The sequence below is a fragment of the Perognathus longimembris genome, chromosome 15 (assembly GCF_023159225.1).
Source record: "Perognathus longimembris pacificus isolate PPM17 chromosome 15, ASM2315922v1, whole genome shotgun sequence".
In the NCBI taxonomy this organism is placed as follows: Eukaryota; Metazoa; Chordata; class Mammalia; order Rodentia; family Heteromyidae; genus Perognathus; species Perognathus longimembris.
Window position 1 is genome coordinate 8,722,025 of NC_063175.1, and position 17,796 is coordinate 8,739,820.

The 17,796-nt window shown below is 39.5% G+C and overlaps 1 protein-coding gene across 2 annotated transcripts in view; it reads left to right on the forward strand.

Annotated features, from left to right (window-relative positions):
• The first annotated feature begins 59 nt into the window (after positions 1–59).
• Positions 60–17,796, forward strand: part of Fam210a (family with sequence similarity 210 member A) — a 29,648-nt gene continuing 11,911 nt past the window's right edge. Inside the window, exon 1 of one of the 2 annotated variants that reach the window (XM_048363768.1) lies at positions 60–244. The gene's annotated coding sequence lies outside the window, so the exon portion shown is untranslated. The remainder of the gene's footprint in view (positions 245–17,796) is intronic. The other variant, XM_048363767.1, reaches the window with a different exon arrangement.

Genomic DNA, 17,796 nt, shown 5'->3' on the forward strand with positions numbered 1-17,796 from the left:
TCCGCGCGCATGGGCGTGCGGCGTGGAGGCGCGGAGCAGGCACGGGTAGCACGAGCGGCACGAGCACGCGGCTCGTGGGCGCGGCTAGTGGGTCCTGGGGCGTCCGAGCCGAGCCTGTGCGTTCGGCGCGTTGACCCTCGCTCGGCCAGGCCCGCCTGCTGGACGGAAACGCTGCGGTGGCGCCTGAGGAGCTGCGGTGCGGACGGCGCGCCCGGGCGCAGCGGCCGCCCCGACGTCCTCGGAGGTAGTTGGGGCCCAGTCCCGCGCGTGGGGCCGCCGCGGGCAGGGTCCAGAGGGCACCTTCGCTCCCGGGCGTGTGTCAGGGCCCGGGACCCAGGCGCGGAGCCCGCAACTGCCTGGCGCGGGCCGCTCTCGGGCTGTGGAAGCGCCGGTCATCTTGGCGGGGGTTCCCCCGCCTCCCCGCAGTCCCGGCCCCGCAGTCCCGGTCTCGCCGCCCCCTGCGGCCGAGAGAGGTCACCCCGCCCTCGGCGGTCGTGCTCGAGCCCTGGCGAGCACCGCCTGCCCTTGCCGCCGGCTTCACCCCGCTGGCCTGTAGTTCTTCACCCTCCGCTCGCCGTCGCCGGCCGAGGGGCCTGGGAACCCCCGCCGTTACCGAGCTTTTAACAGGCCATTTCCTATCGCCTCCCGTGGAAAGCCGTGCCATGCCACCCTCCCCGGGAGTCCATTCCCTTCACGTCAGTCAGATTGGGGAAAAGGGCGACCATCCGAGGTCTTGAGAAACATCCCAGGTCTTGGCATTGCTTTGGTTGGACTTCGGTATTAGTTGAGGAAAGGAGGAAATGTACTTTCATGGCCCTCACCCCGAGATTGGAATTAAAACTACTTGTGGATTAAGGTGGTTTGTTGATACACTACCTGCTAGTGTTGTGTTCCAGGACCTTTCCACTTTAATGAATTTCTTAACTAAAATTGATCCCTTCAAAGTAGCTTTGAAAATATCTTTGACCAGCCTGCCTTCTCTGTAGTTATATTAATGGAATTGGCTTTGGGGAAGGCAAGTACCTCTCGATCTGGTCACTTACAAATTGTGAGTCTTTCTAAGGTTATTACCCCCTGTAAACTTGGGACCAAATGATACTTTTACTGATAACAAGGACCAGAAATCAGTTTCTCTCTTTAAAAAAAAAAAAAGAAGCACTTAGGATGAGAGTTTACGTCATAAATATTGTTGGCTGCAAAGGTATAGGTCCTAAAAACTGAATGTGTACCTATTCAGGTGTTAGAGCCAAGCGACTGCATGACCCATATTTACTGGTTCCATTTGTTTTCTTCGTGTTGTAATTAAGAAAATGAGTCTAATTTGGGGTTGCAAAAAAATTGTTTTTGACTGCAGCTCACCTATATAGGCCAATCTTGCTTCCAGTTCTTGTGATCCTTCTTACTTTGCCCCCTAAGCTAGGATTTCATGGATGCACTACTCTGCTAAATTTTGATTTTTTCTCATTTAGATTAAAGTCTTATTAACTACATATTCGTACAAACACATGATGAGTAGATGTTCATGAGATACATAGAGATTTCAAGTTGTAGCTTTTGTACAACTTAACTAGAAGTCATATAAAATCAGTTAAGGGCATAGAAAGGACTCTAGAAAGTAGTAATGCAGGAAGTAAATGGGCCAGATAGAAATGCTTTAACAGTAATTTGTGGTATTTTCTCCACTGTTGTCTTTTTTTTTCTAGAAATTGATTAATAGCAATAGCTAATAGTAATAGCTCAATACTTTGTATGCCCCAACCTATGTGCTTTGCATGTTTGCATTTAGTTACTATGTAAGCTAGTATGGTAGTTGCAATTTTTTTTTCCAGATGAGAATTAACTGTCTTGGCTAAGGTCATGCAGCTAGTAAGTAGTAGAACCAGGTTTTGGACCCAGACTGCAGAGACATACTTTGTGTTAATAATGAAACAGTGCCTGCCAGAAGTCCATGCTCAGAACTGGAAGTTGTCTAGCACATAGATTTTTCCAAGAAATGTTTTGGTACTTAACCCTTGGTTTATGTTAAGAGAGAAAATAGCTGGATAAGGATGTTATCTTGCCAGAATATCAGTTCTTTCAGGACACAGTTCATATTTTGTTCAGTGACCTAACTTAGGTGCCTTGACAAAAGTTTTTTTTTTAATGTCTGATATTCTTAAGTGATATAGGGGATTTATTTCAAACCATTTTTAAGAAAGTGAGTTCTTACAGGTGCAATTTCAAAAGTGATTTCTCTTGCAGAGTTGAAGGTTGAAAGTTAGAGATGAAGTTTGAAAGTTTTTATAACATAAAATTGTCTTTGAAATGTAGATACAGTGTTGGTGCTTCCTAACAATGTTTAAATGTTTGTGGAATTTTTTTCTCCAAGTACTCTTGGAAGAACTGTTTTGCTTGTTAACATAGTGTCCATACTGGAAAGCATTATGCAGATAAAATAATTAAGAGGCTTTTCCTCCAGTAACATTTGGTTTATAAGTCCGTAAGTTTACTATGTGTGGTGAGGAACTTGTATCAACTAAGTTGGCTATAGTACTGTATATCAGTATTTCTTACTAGTTTCTACTGTGAGGGAATCCTTACTGCCCTATATTCTGTACTGAGTGGTTCTAGAGATTCTTAAGGTAAGGAGCTCCCAAGTTTTGTCCAGTCTTGTTTGCCCAAAAAGGCAGTTCTGCAACCTCTATTTGACAGGATTAACCCTGTTTTGCTTTTGCCTGAAGATCTTTCCCTGTGGTAGTTGCCTTGCAAGACCCTGCTGGTTTTCCTCACTCCTTTACTTTTAGACCTGTAACTGAATGAGGGTATCCCTAAAGAATAGGATGCAAAATGAGCAAGCATCGCATAATGGATTCTGCTTATACAGAGGGAAATCTGGGGGTATGTGTGGAAATGGACATTAAGAGGATGGGATGGATGTGTAGTTCAGTAGTAGACTGCCTGCCTAACATCCCAAGCACTGTAGAGTGAGGTGAGGGGAAGGCATGGGCTAATACTTGGAAGGAACTTAAAGTTAGATTAGGCTGACTTTATTGATCTGGACCCACTAAGCAGAGCTTCTAGAGTCAATGTTGTACGGGGTTAGAAAGGACTGATTGGTTAATTAGCTGAAATTTGTATCATAAGGTAACTTACTGTACATGAAGTTCAAATACCAGGCTTGCCTTAGTATACTGTATAGGAAGGAATGCAGAGGCTTAGGAAAATTGGAGTGTTGGAGTAAATTTGTCTTGTAAGATTTGCTTGTTTATGGTGGGAGAGGCCAAGGAACATACTTTTCATCATAACTATGAGAATCAAATTTGTTAGGGGAGTGCTGGCATCCTTAAAGGGTTTCAAGGTTGCTTCTGTGTGGGCAGAACTTAGACTGGGAGCTGCTGCTACCTTAAATACATTGGAGACAACCATATCCTGGGTAGCAAAGGTCTTGTGATGGCATTTGATCATGTTTCTTTAGTCCATTCCCAAATGTAGTTTTCATATTCAGAACACCTAGAATGTTGAAGAACTCTACTGACTCAGATGTATACCATTAATTTCTCTCCTAGCCTTTCCTAAAGGGACCTACAGATTTTTACCATGGACTATGCATTTGAAAAAAAAAAAAAGAAATAATTAGACTTTTCAGAGATTACTGAATACCAACGCTGAATCAACAATAATTACAGGCACTTGGAATGTCATTGTGATCAACTGTTGAGAGTAAGAGCTTATAGAGCTTACGTGGTCAATAGAGTTTTAGCTTGAGTTCACCTTGTGTGAACTATTGGGTCCTTGTATTCATTCCAGGGTTATTTCTCGAGTTCTTTGGTGTAGGTATATTCAAGAACTGTTACAAGCCCCACACTGGCTTCCTGGTCTGTGGAGTGAAGTCTGTTGTGGTAGGAAAGTCCAAGGAGAAGCCACTAGAACTGCCTCTTTTTAGGAAAATAGCAAGTGAAAAGCATTTCCATACTTTTGGATTGCAGGAGTTAATGTATTTTCAGGGTACATATCTTTTGACCTATGCACAAAAAAAAATGAGTTTAGCAAATAATAGTGGATTCTCATAAGCTTAATGGTGGTAACTAATTTGGGCTGCTATTCCAGATGTCATTTCACTGCTTAAGCAAATTTATGTATTCCCTAGTAGTTTGAATGACCAAATACTTTTTCTTAGTACTCTCTATTAAAGACCATCAAAAGCAATTTGCTTTCATGTGGCATAATCAGTAATATATTTTCACTGTCCTCCAAGTTTTTTTATCAACAGTTCAGCTCTGTGGCCTCACGCAGGCCATAGGGACCTCTCATGGGTTTGATTTTTGCCCCCTTAGAATTTATATATTGAAATTCCTCCATGTGAGGAAAAGGCTGGTGTGGATATGAATTATTTAATATGGGCAATAGTGGAGTAAGTTGGAGTAAGTGGAGTAACAGATGTCCTGGTGAAAAGAGAAGTTTGGACACAGGCATGCGCACAGAGAATGGCACGTGAAAGTGAAAGCAGAAATTGGGATGTTGCTTCCACAAGCCATGGAATTCCAAAGACTCCAGCAAACCATCAGCAGCAAGGGGAGAGACATAGGATGGATTCTTCACAGAGCTCAAAAGCACAAACCAGATTAAGTATTGGAAATAATGGTGGATTATTAAGGTTGGTTGTATTACCAACCTTACCAGCATCTTAATCTAGGACTTCTAACCTTCAGAACTGGTGACAATAAACTTGAGTTGCCTACATCAGTTTGTTTGTGGCACTCTTTTAGCAGCCTCAGTCTTGGTTACCTTTCTTTTCCAAAAAACATTGCGCTGACCCATTTAATTACAGTAATGTCATTAGGCCGATTAGATCTAGCAGATGAGAAGTAGCAACTATTTCAGAACTGGTAAAATATTAGCACATAAGTAGGTAATAAATCCAACAAAACTCTGGCATCTTCCACCTCAAATTTCTTAAGGATCTGCTAGTGTACAATAGAATGAAGCTAGGTCTTGTGGGGCTTTCTGATCTTAAAGATAATGAATTCCTCATTTGAGTGTGGTATTCTAGCCCCTGTTGGGAGCTTCCCAAAGATGGGTCCAGAATAAGAGCTAGCTCCACAAAAGGTCCAGGCTGTTGTGCAATCTGCTTTGCCACTTTGACAGTATGGTCCAACACACATCAGTCCCTGTAGGAAATCATTGTGTAATCCTTAGGGTTTTGGTATAGTTTTTCTGTCCTCTATGAGTGACTGGTTCTCTTTGTGTCCATTTTTCCCTCCTTCCCATCACTCTTTCCTCTTCCTCCCTTTCTCCCTCCCTCCCATCCTCCAACCTCTTCTCTATTTTCCTCTCTGAGATTTGAATTTAGGGCTTTGTCATTGCTAAGCGAGTGCTCTTTCAGTTGAGCCACCATCCCCAGGCCTGAATGTTCTTTTGAATTTTTGGCTTGCTACTGGTTTAGTAGAAATTGGAAGCTTATTAAAAACATGGGACACCAGTTATCATGCAGCCTAACTAGGAAAATAATGAGTACATTTCATTAGTCAAAAACCCATTGTAATAACTTGTCTTCAAAACTTTCTGGCTATGTGTCTCTTGAGTAAAAATAATTCAGGTACATAATAGTAGAAATTTGATAGTCTAGAAGATGTTTTGCATGCTTTCAAGGCTCTATTTCCCCTGGGAATTAGCAGTATGTGGGTGAAAGAGTAGCTTAGCCTTAAGCATGTGAAGCAGTAGCTAAAGAATAGAGGTGAGAGTAGAGGTTTCACAAAATAGGAACACTCCTGGGAGAGGGGTGGGATGTGGCTAGTTCAGAACCTACAGGAGCCAGTGATAAAATGACTTCAGTCAGTAGTTTCACTTTATAAGTAAAGATTATTTTGAAGTGAGCCTTATAAATCTGAAAGCCCCATTTGTGTTTCTACATAGACCGTAACTTCTTTGGACCAGGTAAATTACATTATTTGATACCCTTGAATTTTAACTAGTAGCTCTTTATGCCTTGAAATAATGAAAAAAAATTTTTTTTTTTGCCAGTCCTGGGCCTTGAACTCAGGACCTGAGTACTGTCCCTGGCTTCTTTTTGCTCAAGGTTAGCATTCTGCCACTTGAGCCACAGCACCACTTCTGGCCATTTTCTATGTATGTGGTGCTGAGGAATCAAACCCAGGGCTTCATGTATACTAGGCAAGCACTCTTGCCACTAGGCCATATTCCCAACCCAAAATACTGAAATTCTTATAATAGATTGAGCTCCCAAGTAGATTGCATGGTCATTGACTCATTAGTAAAAATAAGAGAAATTAGATCGTTATTGGCTTGTGATTTTGTGTTTGCCAAAAGGCTGGCATATATAGTTAGGGAATAATATACACTGTGTGACACACCTTATAAAGCATGGCAAACATGTCAGTTCTAGATGCAGATTTTTAAGAGACATGTTTTAAAGTTGGGTCCAAAAATACAATGAGCTCATAGTACAACAGGGTTCTGGTACTCAGTGATCAAATCACATTTTCTGAAATATACTTTGCACAATAAACACCAGTGTAACTAGTTAAATCACAAACAAAGCCTCTAATTTGAAACAGATTCAATTGCATTCCCCTTAGTATAAAATAAACACGTACTTTCGCATGTGTACTTCTTTGGTTTAACATATATGCTCATTATTTTCTTATCAAGCATATTTTTGCACCTTCAGACATGTTTTCACGTTTCAGATAGTAGATTGGATTTGACAGAAGTAGGATAATTATGAATGATAGACTGTTGTTACAGATGTACTTGATTCACACCTAGCTCTAGCCCCTACTGTGATTGTACTAAGAGATAAAGCTTGGGGAGATGATATGGTTTAAATGGGATCAAAAAGGGAGAGCCTCCACAATGAGTGTCTTCTCTAAGAAAAAGACACACCAGAGCTTTCTTAGGTGCTTAAAGACACAGCCAGTGTCCTGACAGAGTAATGTTTTTGCAGATAAAAGAAGCCCCTTACTGGGAACCAAATTTGCAAGCACCTTGGTCTTAGAATTCCCAGCCTCTGGAATTGTGAGAAATAAATACTTGTTTTTAAAGCGCACTCAGCCTATGATATTTTGTTAAGCAAACTAATAGAACCATTAAATCTAACCTGGGTAAGAAAAAAGTAAGAGGATGTGAAATGGTGAAAATGATATTATGTTGCATAAGTTGAAAGCCCGGGAGGGGTAGAATTAGAGTCCAGAAGTGAGAAAAATATGTAAAGTTATGGTCATTAAGTAGGACATCATAAGGAAGCTGCAAGTACTAAAAATTAGTGATGTAAATGTATGAACAATGTAGTAGGGTTCCTGAGGTAAGGTGTAGGGATATATTGATAGAGCAGAGCTCAAGAACCAGAGATGTCAGGGTAGTTGGTGGCAAAAAAGCAATCTTCCAATTATGTTTCATCTTTCCAGATTATTCTAAATGTGGATTACAAAGCTAGATCCTCAGTAACAACTTTCAGTTTCTACTAAGCACTTTTCCTAGTTGAGACAATGATCTCAACTGTGAATTCCTCTGAAGTCTTTTTCTTGGACCTACTAACTTTTAAAATATATTTTAGTACACTGGAGCCTTCCAGTTTTCATGCAGATTCGTTAGACTTCCTCCTATCAACTTTTCCATGACCGTTCAGATCTGTCTGTTGAGCAGCTACAATTATAGGCATGACCCACTAGCCTATTTAGATAGTAATTAACTTGTTTGTAAATTGCTTTTAGTCAGTGGCCATTTATTTGGCCAATTTTAGGTGCCAAAGGGTTACAGTTCTGACAGTTTACTAATCAGGATTTGATCAGTAAAAAGCATGTTAAATTGTTTAGTAACTATTTTTATATCAGTATAATTTAGGTAGTCAGAAGGTAGAAATGAAAAAAAAAGTGCTTAGGTTCTGTTCCTAGAGTTTATAAACCTGTTGAAAAAGAAGAAAGAAATTTCTTTCACTAATATTGGGCAATAGAAGATAGTTCATAAATATTTATTGTGAAGTATTTGGTCTCTGGCTGCAGTGAGTGAATATAGCAGAGTCAGCTCTGCTGCCTCAGCCTCACACAGCATCTGCTGTTCTATGCCTGGTTACCCAAGTGTTAAGAAATTACAAGTATGTTTGTGCTAATTCATATGTTTTGATATATTAAAGGTTATGTGCATACAGACGATGACATGATGTAGATGTGATGTGAATTTTAATTAAAGAAGCCCTCTCAAGTGTCTTAATTCAGTGGTAAGGAAGAGACAGACTTAGAGAAGGAGAAATCACAATGACATGAACAAAAACACTATCAAAAGTGATAGTATCTTATCATAGATATTGAAATTGTGTTCTTTTCTGTCAACATGCTATCTGGATTTTGGACACGTTAATGTACTTAACAATAGGAAGTTACAACTTTGAACTGTAAAAGTTGAAGTTGTTTACTATTGTATAACTTAAAGGAGCACACTGGTGTCAGCCAATTTAAACTATCATTCTCATGCTCACAATTTTTCATTTTGACTTCTTTGTCCCTCATTAAAGATAATTTGGTCAGGAAGAATGTGTATGTGTTGTTACTTAGACTGTTCAAGCTGCTATAACTTACTATCATATAGCAGATGGTGTACCATATAGCAGATGTGATAGCACATATCTATAACCACAACACTGGGAAGGGCAGACGCAGGGGGATCACTGGGTGGAAGCCAGCTTTGACCATGCAGCAAGACCCTGCCTCGAAAAGCAAACTAAATAGCTTATAAACAATTGAAATGTATTTTGTACAGTTCTGGAGGCTGGAAACTCAAAGTGAAGATTCCTTGAACTTCTGCAGATGAGGTGAGGTTCTACTTCCTGGTTCATAAACAGCTATTGTTTGAATGTAAGTCCACACCACACAGTGAAAGGCTGACAAGCTCTGTATTCTTTTCTGAAATCTGCAGCCTTAGGACATAATCACCTCTCTAAGAGCCAGCCTACCTCCTAATAGCATCACCTTGCAGGTTAGGATTTTCTGTTAAGGACATAAAAACATTCGGACCACAGCACATTGGTAGTATGTGAGTGCTTTTTTATATTTAAGAATGTGTCTTTCTTGACTTTAACATGAATGCTAAGTTGAACTTTTAAACTTGTAATCATTCTTACATAAGCATATATCTTATACTGAGCAAATCAGGACAATTGACATTTCCATTTCCTCTTTTATGTTCCCAGTCAAGTTCCTTTCTTCTAGTTCTCCATAAAATATATGATAGGTTTCTCTGAACTCTAGCCATACCATTGTGCCATGCAGCACTGCAATCTGTTCTTTCTGGTACCTGTTATCCAGCCTTAGTCTATCTTTAGTCACAGTCTTCTCAAGCTCTATTAATTACTATACTATGTTCAGATGGACTTTTTTAAGCATTCACTTAATGAGTAAAAATATGGAATGTTTGTCTTTCCGTATTTGACTTATTAGGTTTAATATAATGTCTTAATTTCATATATTTTGGTGTCTTTTTTTATGGTGATATGGGATTTGAATTCAGAGCCTTGCACTTACCAGGTAAGAACTCCACTATGTGAGCCACGCTTCTAACCCTTGTTTGCTTTAGTTATTTTTCAAATGGGGTTTCCTGTTTTGACATGGAGCCAGGTTTGAGTAAGGATTCTTTTACCCTTGTGACTTCTGTTTGGCTGGAATTACAGTTACCACTATCATACTCACTTACATGTTGAGATGAAGTCTTGCTAACATTTTTTCCCAGGCTGACCTTGAGATGTGACCCTCCTGATTGCTCTTTCCTGAATAATTGCAATTATTAGCAGATATTACCATGCCCAGGCTACAATTTTATTCTTTATTGCTGAATAATGCACTCTTGTCTATATATTCCCTTTCCTTATCCATCTGTCATCTAGGTTGTTCCCATATCTTGGCTATTCTGACTAGTGCTATTTGCTATTCTGAATAGTGCTTTGGAACATTGACTTCTTTTCCTTAGAATATATACCCAGAAGTGCAATTGCAAGATCATATGGTAGATTTTTAATCTGTAAAGGAATGTCCATTCAGTTCTCTATAATGGCTATACCAATTTATGTTCCCACCAATGGTGTAAGAGTTACCTTTTATCCATATCATTGCCTGCACTTGTAACTTTTTGTTGGTGGTGATAGTAGTGGTGCTTGATCTCAGGGTCTGGGTGCTGTCCCTGAGCTCTTCTGAGCTAGTGCTGTACCACTTTGAGCCACAGCTCCAATTCTGATTTTCTAGTGGCTAATTGGAGATAAAGAATCTCATAGTCTCAGCCTCCTGAGTAGCTAGAATTACAGGCGTGAGCCACCAGCATCTGGCTATATTTTTAATAAGTGTCATTTCATTGTGGTTGTTATTTGCATTCCCTTGATTTCAGATACCCAGCATTTTTTTTTCATGTATTTGTTGGCCATTTACAGTCTTTTTGTTTTGTTTTTGAGACAGAATTTTGCTCACACTTGATAATACACCTGCTTCAGCCATCTGTTTGTTGGGAGTACACATATATACCACTACACCTACCTTGCCATTTTTGTTCTTGACCCATTTGGATTCTTTGCCTGTTATCAAATCACATTATTTGGGCATTTGCTATTAGTTTGTTTTGGGTTTTTTTTTTCCTGAGTTCCTTACATATTTGAATAATGTTTGTTTGGATGAATATTTTGCAAAGATCTTCCATTCTGTAGGTTGTCTCTTTGTTCTGTTGATTGTTTGCTTCATTGTTCAGTAGCTTTTAGATTGTTATAATCTATTTCTTCTTTTTTGCCTTTTTGCTGCTTTGGGGAACTTACCCAGAAATTTATTATTTTTTTTATTTTTTATTTTTTGGCCAGTCCTGGGCCTTGGACTCAGGGCCTGAGCACTGTCCCTGGCTTCCATTTGCTCAAGGCTAGCACTCTGCCACTTGAGCCACAGCGCCACTTCTGGCCGTTTTCTGTATATGTGGTGCTGGGGAATCAAACCCAGGGCCTCATGTATACGAGGCAAGCTCTCTTGCCACTAGGCCATATCCCCAGCCCCCAGAAATTTATTTTTTATAGATAATCTTAAGTAGACTCCCATGTTTTCTAGTAGTTTCATATTTTCAAGTTTTACTTGTAGATTGTCTTATCTATTTTGAGTTGATTAGATGATAGATCTGGTTTAGATTTCAATCTTCTGCTTATGGAAACCCAGTTTTCTCTCAGTGTCATTTATTGAAAAGGCTATCATTTCTCAGATGATTGATGTTAGCACCTTCATTGAGAGCCAATTGACTATAGATAGATATGAGTGCATTTCTGAGATCTTTATTCCATTGGTGTATCTGTTTATTTTATGGCAGTACCATGCTGTTTTAGTTATTGTAGCTCTGATTTTTGTTTAGAAATGTCATTGATGTATTTATTAATAAGGGATTGCATTCAGTCTGTGATTTGCTTTGAGTAGTGTTAATGTTTTAACACACAATAGGAAGGTCTCTCAGGTTTTGACTCATCAACCTGAGAGACCTTTCTATTGTGTGTGTTTCCAGTTTCTTTCATTGGTGTTTCTAAATCTGACTGTAGAGGTCTTTTACTTCCTTTATTACACTTATTCCCCGGTTGGTTGTGGTTGGTTGTGATTGCTCTTATGATTTCTTTCTCAGCAAGATTATTGATATATAAGAAAAAAGATGTTATTGATTTTTACATGTTACTTTGTGTCCTGTAGCTTTATTGGAATCTTCTAGATTTTTTTTCTTTTTTTAATATACAGAATCAAATCACCTGCTAACAATGGTAATTGGACTTTTTCCCGTCCTATTTTTATGCCTTGTATTTCTTTCTCTTGGCTAAAACTTCTAGTACTATTTTGCTATCATTTTTATTATTATCTTTAAGTAGTTATACTTAAACATAAAACAAATTACATACCCACCTACAAGCTCTCAAACAGTGGTTTGAGAACATAGTGTCTAGTGACTACCACTGCTGGGTTTGTTTACCCTTTGTTCTTTCATTTCTGTGCCTCCTTTTACCCTCCCAAAGACATGCAAATGAACAAACAAGAAACTCCTTTTCCATTTCTTGAAGTTTATTTCAGTAAATATTATTTTGTATGATCAGAGGTACATAGGTATTGTGCCTTTTAGTATCTTGGTCTCACTATGTGTGAATACCTAGAGTCCTTTATAATTTATCATGTCAGGTATATTTAGATTTACATCAACATGTAACTATTTTGATTAAGAGTATTAAGAGTGGATATCCTGCTGGACACTGGTGGCTCACCCCTATAATCCTAGCTATTCAAAAGAAGGCTGAGGTCTGAGGATCAAAGTTTGAAGCCTTCCTGGGCAAGAAAGCCCTTGAGACTCATCTTCATTCAAATAACCACCAGAAAAGCCATAGGTGGAATTGTGGCTAAAGTGATAAGAGTACTAGCCATGAGCAAATAAGCTCAGGGACAGCACAAAAACCAAAAATCAGGGGCTGGGGATATAGCCTAGTGGCAAGAGTGCCTGCCTCGGATACACGAGGCCCTAGGTTCGATTCCCCAGCACCACATATACAGAAAAAACGGCCAGAAGCGGCGCTGTGGCTCAAGTGACAGAGTGCTAGCCTTGAGCGGGAAGAAGCCAGGGACAGTGCTCAGGCCCTGAGTCCAAGGCCCAGGACTGGCCAAAAAAAAAAAAAACAAAAAATCAAAGCGACACCAAGTAAAGATATTCTTGTCTTGTCAAACATTATAGGAGCCACTGATGGAAGGAAATCCTATCTAAGAAAGTGCATTTCTTCACAGAGCTGTGCCATACCATCCTTTGGGCCCTCTGCTGGAAAAGTAGAATCAAGTCTCAAAAATGCCTTTTAATTGTATCCTTTAGTATTATAGACGTATACCTGTATACCTGCTTTATGATATGTAGTAGTGACTGTGTTTTATCAGAGCTGTTGTTTTTAATGATGTTATTCAAGAATGTTTTCTTTCCAGATGATGATGGAGAAGCTAATAAAAAAAAAATGATGCGAGGTACCACAACAGTAACAGAACTTCACATTTTTCTGGTTTTTTTTAAAAATCTTTTTTATTTTTATTAATGGAGTGTGCTAGATGTCTAATTTTGTTCAGATGACTGCAGAACCTGGAAAAGCTGTTGCTGCTATTCATGCATAACATACTGCTATTATTGATCTTTTATATAAATATACATATGCATATATATAATTTGAATTTTTGTTTTTTGTTTTTTAATTTTTTTATTTATTTTTTATTAATTGGACATAAATTTTTTTACAAGGTGTTGTGCAAAGAGGGTGCAGTTACATAGTAGGGCAGTGTGTACATTTCTTATGATATCTTACAACCTGTTTTTCTATCCCTTGTCTAGGTCAGGTTGACATATATGCAATATACAATGTATCAAGAACATATACAGTATTCACAGACTTGGTCTCTACTGTCTCTCCGTCTCCCTTTGTTAACAGTCATATATCAGGGAGATCATGCCCCTTTGTTTTCTGTGTTCTAGGCTTGTCTCACTCAACATTATTTGTTCGAGTTCCGACCATTTCCCTGCGAATAACAATATTTCACCATTCCTAATCGCTATGTAGTATTCCATTGTGTATAAGTACCATATTTTTTGGATCCATTCGTCTGTGGAGGGGCATCTGGGTTGTTTCCATATTTTAGCTATTGTGAATTGTGCCGCGATAAACATGGTAGTACAAATGCCTTTTTGATATCTTGGATTTTGCTGTTTAGGATAGATGCCTAGGAGTGGTATGGCTGGGTCATAGGGTAGGTCTATATTGAGCTTTTTGAGAAACCTCCATACTGTTCTCCAAAGTGGTTGTACTAATTTGCACTCCCACCAACAATGGAGAAGGGTTCCTCTTTCCCCACAGCCCCTTTAGCTGTGCTGTCAACTTTGGAAAAAGTATCCCAGTTTACTGTGTTGAGTTGGCATTGTACAGAAATTAATAGTCATATTGGTCTAGAAACGTTAAACTTAATTTTTTCCCATTTGTACAGGGGTAAATGCACTGTATTAAATATGTAAGGTCTTATCTACGTGGGTTTGATTACAGAAACTAATAAAGTATTCTCTAAATAATGAAAAAGAAACAGGAAACACTTTCAGCTTTCCCTCATAGAGCATGATGTTAGCTTTGGGTTTATAGTATACAGAACTATGTTGGTTAAGAGATAATATACAGAAGTATGTTGGTTGAGATAAGACTTTTCTGCCCCCAAATAGCTTTAACTCAAGATTCTCAGATCTCAGCCTCTTGAGTAGCTAGAATTACAGACAGGAGCCATCAGTATTCAGCTTAAAGTTTTCTTTTTGTTGCTATTGTTGTGTTCTTCTCTAGTTTAGAGACAACTTTTGTTCTGATCTTTTTGGCATAAATGGGGAATAAACTTGGCCCTTTGCTTGATTGACAGGTATTCTTCTAATGCTACCTTGTCTTTTAGAATAAGTTTAGAACATTTTTCTTTGCTGTTGTTGGTGGTGGTGGTGTGTGTGTTAATGGTTTGAGAAAAATTTGGATTCATTCCTACTTAAAAGTTTGTTCATCTTTGTGATTTAATGAGTTTTTCTTTTTATCTCTTTTTTTTTTTTTTTTTTTTTGGCCAGTCCTGGGCCTTGGACTCAGGGCCTGAGCACTGTCCCTGGCTTCTTCCCGCTCAAGGCTAGCACTCTGCCACTTGAGCCACAGCGCCACTTCTGGCCGTTTTCTGTATATGTGGTGCTGGGGAATCAAACCTAGGGCCTCGTGTATCCGAGGCAGGCACTCTTGCCACTTGGCTATATCCCCAGCCCTCTTTTTATCTCTTGTGTATCTATTTTTGTAGTAGTTTTGCACTTTTATGTATTTTTTGTGATGGTAGTTTACTTTTTTGTTTTGGATGTTGTTGGACTACGTTAAGTATTTTTGTAAGGCCAATCTTATGGTAATCAATTCTTAGTTTCTGCTTGTTTTGGAAAGTCTTTACTTCTCCTTTATTTGTGAAGGATAGCCCAGATATTCTGCTTCATTTGATTCAGTTGGGCACTGCTTGTAACTTCTTCAGCTATAATTTTACAATATTTCAATTTTTTTTTGTCAGTTTGGGGGCTTGAACTCAAGGCCTGAGTACTATCCCTGAGCTTCTTTTGCTTGAGGCTAACACTCCTCGACTTTGAACCACAGTGCCATTTCTGTTGTCTTGGTGGTTAATTGGAGATAACTCACAGACTTTCCTGTACAGGCTGGCTTTGAACCACAATCCTTAGATCCCGAGTAGCTAGGATTATAGACATGAGCCACAACTGCTCAGCTTACAACTGAATTTTTTTAAATTAGGCTTATGGACTTTGCCTTTTCAGTGCTTCAACTTGGTTTCTTGGATTTTCACATCTTTTTTTGAACTTGCCTTTTTTGTCTTGCATTGTCTTCCTTATTTCATTTAGCCATTTGTGTCCTTAATGGGTTCATTTAGCTGTGTATTTTTATTCTCTCTGATTTCTTTTATGTGTTCATGTATGTCTTTCATCTTATTAATTGCTCTTATTCTTTTGAGCTCAAGATTGGAGATTGTTCCCCTTCACTCTTATTCAGCTGCCTTGGTGCACGTATGTTGACTTTTTGAGGTGTCTTACTAACCTTTTCCTATTTCATGTGTTTGAATGTTGATATTTGCTCATATGAAATCAGTTTATTTGTTGGTGATTTTAGTTATATAAGCTTCATTTGAAGTTCTTTTGTATGTTTTAGGAAGACTGTACGTTTTAGGAAGATAGTACCAGGATTATTTTTCACCACTGACCTGGGTATTTAAGTCAGCAGTAACAATTTACCAATTCAATACCAGACTAGATATTTACATGAAGTAAACAATTAGAAAATCATATGTACCACCAATTGTTTTGTATATGACAGGAAATAACATTCTTATGTGGTACTTAGGAGGATTAGAGAAAAAGAGTATTTGAATAGTAATTTAAAGTTAGGTAATAAAAATAGTTTGAGGGGAAAAAGGAAAATGGAAGATGAGGAAAAGGATAAAGTGTATGGGCTGGAAATAAAATAATGATGTGCAGGGATTTGGAGAAGGATGCTGTGTCAAAGATTCCAGTAACACAAAGGAATTCAAAATATTAAACACAGGAGTAAAATAAACCACCTATGAAAGATTTTAAAATAAAATTTTCTTATTGAGGAAAAGAATGAACTCCAAGAAATGTAAATAGGAGGTTTGGGGGCTTTTTTTTTTCTCTTTGTTGCTTTCTGTATCTTTTGTTTGTAAGTTTATCTGTTTTGGGGAGGGTAAAGGGGAGCAAAGAAATAGTAGGACAAAGGGTGAGCAAGTAGAACAGTGATACTCACTAGACACTGTTGAAAATGAACTATACAACTTGTGGGTGAGGAGACAGGAGAAAATGAGGGAAGGGGTGACATTGTTCAAAAAGAAATGTACTCGTTACCTGACTTATGTAACTGTAACCCCTCTGTACATCACCTCTACAATAACAATAAAAAATTTATTTTCCCTCGAAAAAAATGTATGCTTGTTGGGTTCTCTCAGTGCAGTAGGTGCTTTTCTCAACCATCTATCTGCAGTTTTTCTGTTGTGTTTACTCATGTAACTTCTGCGGTTAGGTGGATTGCCTGGGTATGGACTTCTGTAGTTAGATCTCTATTTCAGTTATATCTGATGGAGTGAGTGGAACAGGTTCCTGCTGTTGAAAGTCATGAGCTTGGCACCAGTGACTCACTTGGGGGGCTGAGGCCTGGAAGATTGAGGTTTTAAAGCCAGTTCAGGCAGAAAAGTCCCCTAGTTTCTGTCTTCAATTAGCCAGCAAAAAAATGCTGGACTGGAAGTATGGCTCAAACAGTAAACTCCCAAGAGTAAGCAAGAAAGCTGAAAGCATGAGGCCCTGAGTTCATGTCAGTATTAACCATACATGCATGAGGGCACACGCGCGTGCACACACACACATGTCCCCCATTAGCAGCTAGATGTCCTTGTGTTTTACTAGGATGCATGTTGTTCATAGGAGCCTCGTGATCTCCACTGTACCAGAATCACAGATGCTGGTGGCTTTTCCCACCCCCAGTGTGGTTCCAGGTGTCTGGGCTTGTGGTCAGTTCAGTCTTAGGAATGTCCTTTATGAGCCATTGTGCTTATTTGTGCCCACAGGGGTAGGTGGTGTTTTCAATGATCTCACACTCAGAGGGAAATGTAACTTGCTCCCTGCCACCAGAGACATAGCCACTGGGTGTTCATTTTTCTAGCCCTGGACTTATCTCGGGTGTCCTGGCCCTTGGCCAGCTAGCTCTGATGAAAGTCTGTGGTGGGAAGCTGTGTTTTCTTACCCACTGGGATGGCCAATGTTCCTAGGGACCTGGTGATCACTGAGGATGAGCCTGGCTCCCTGGCTCACTCATATGCTGTGCCTGAGATGGAGCTGTCTGGTGGTGACATGTGAAACTGTGGGGTCAGAGAGCACTTCTGCTTCAGGACATCTAGGAGGGATGGGGGTACTCAAGTGGTTCAGAAGGGTTGTTGTCCTCACAGCCATGAAGATACACTTCTCAGCATATGGCCATTCCAGCACTGGTAGTTATGACACTTATAAGAGACTTTATTATTAGCAGCAAGCACTAGGGTAGAGTATGGAACACATACCGGAGTCCAGCGGTGAGTTACCTTGGCTGTGAGCCAGGTAACCCTTCCTTGGTGATGCTAGCAGCGCAGAGCCCAAGACATGCGGGGGATGTGCCAGGTGGAACTTGCATCCTCAAGGTCGATGGAAGCCAGAAACACGGTTGTGCTCCCAGTGTGTCACTGCAGT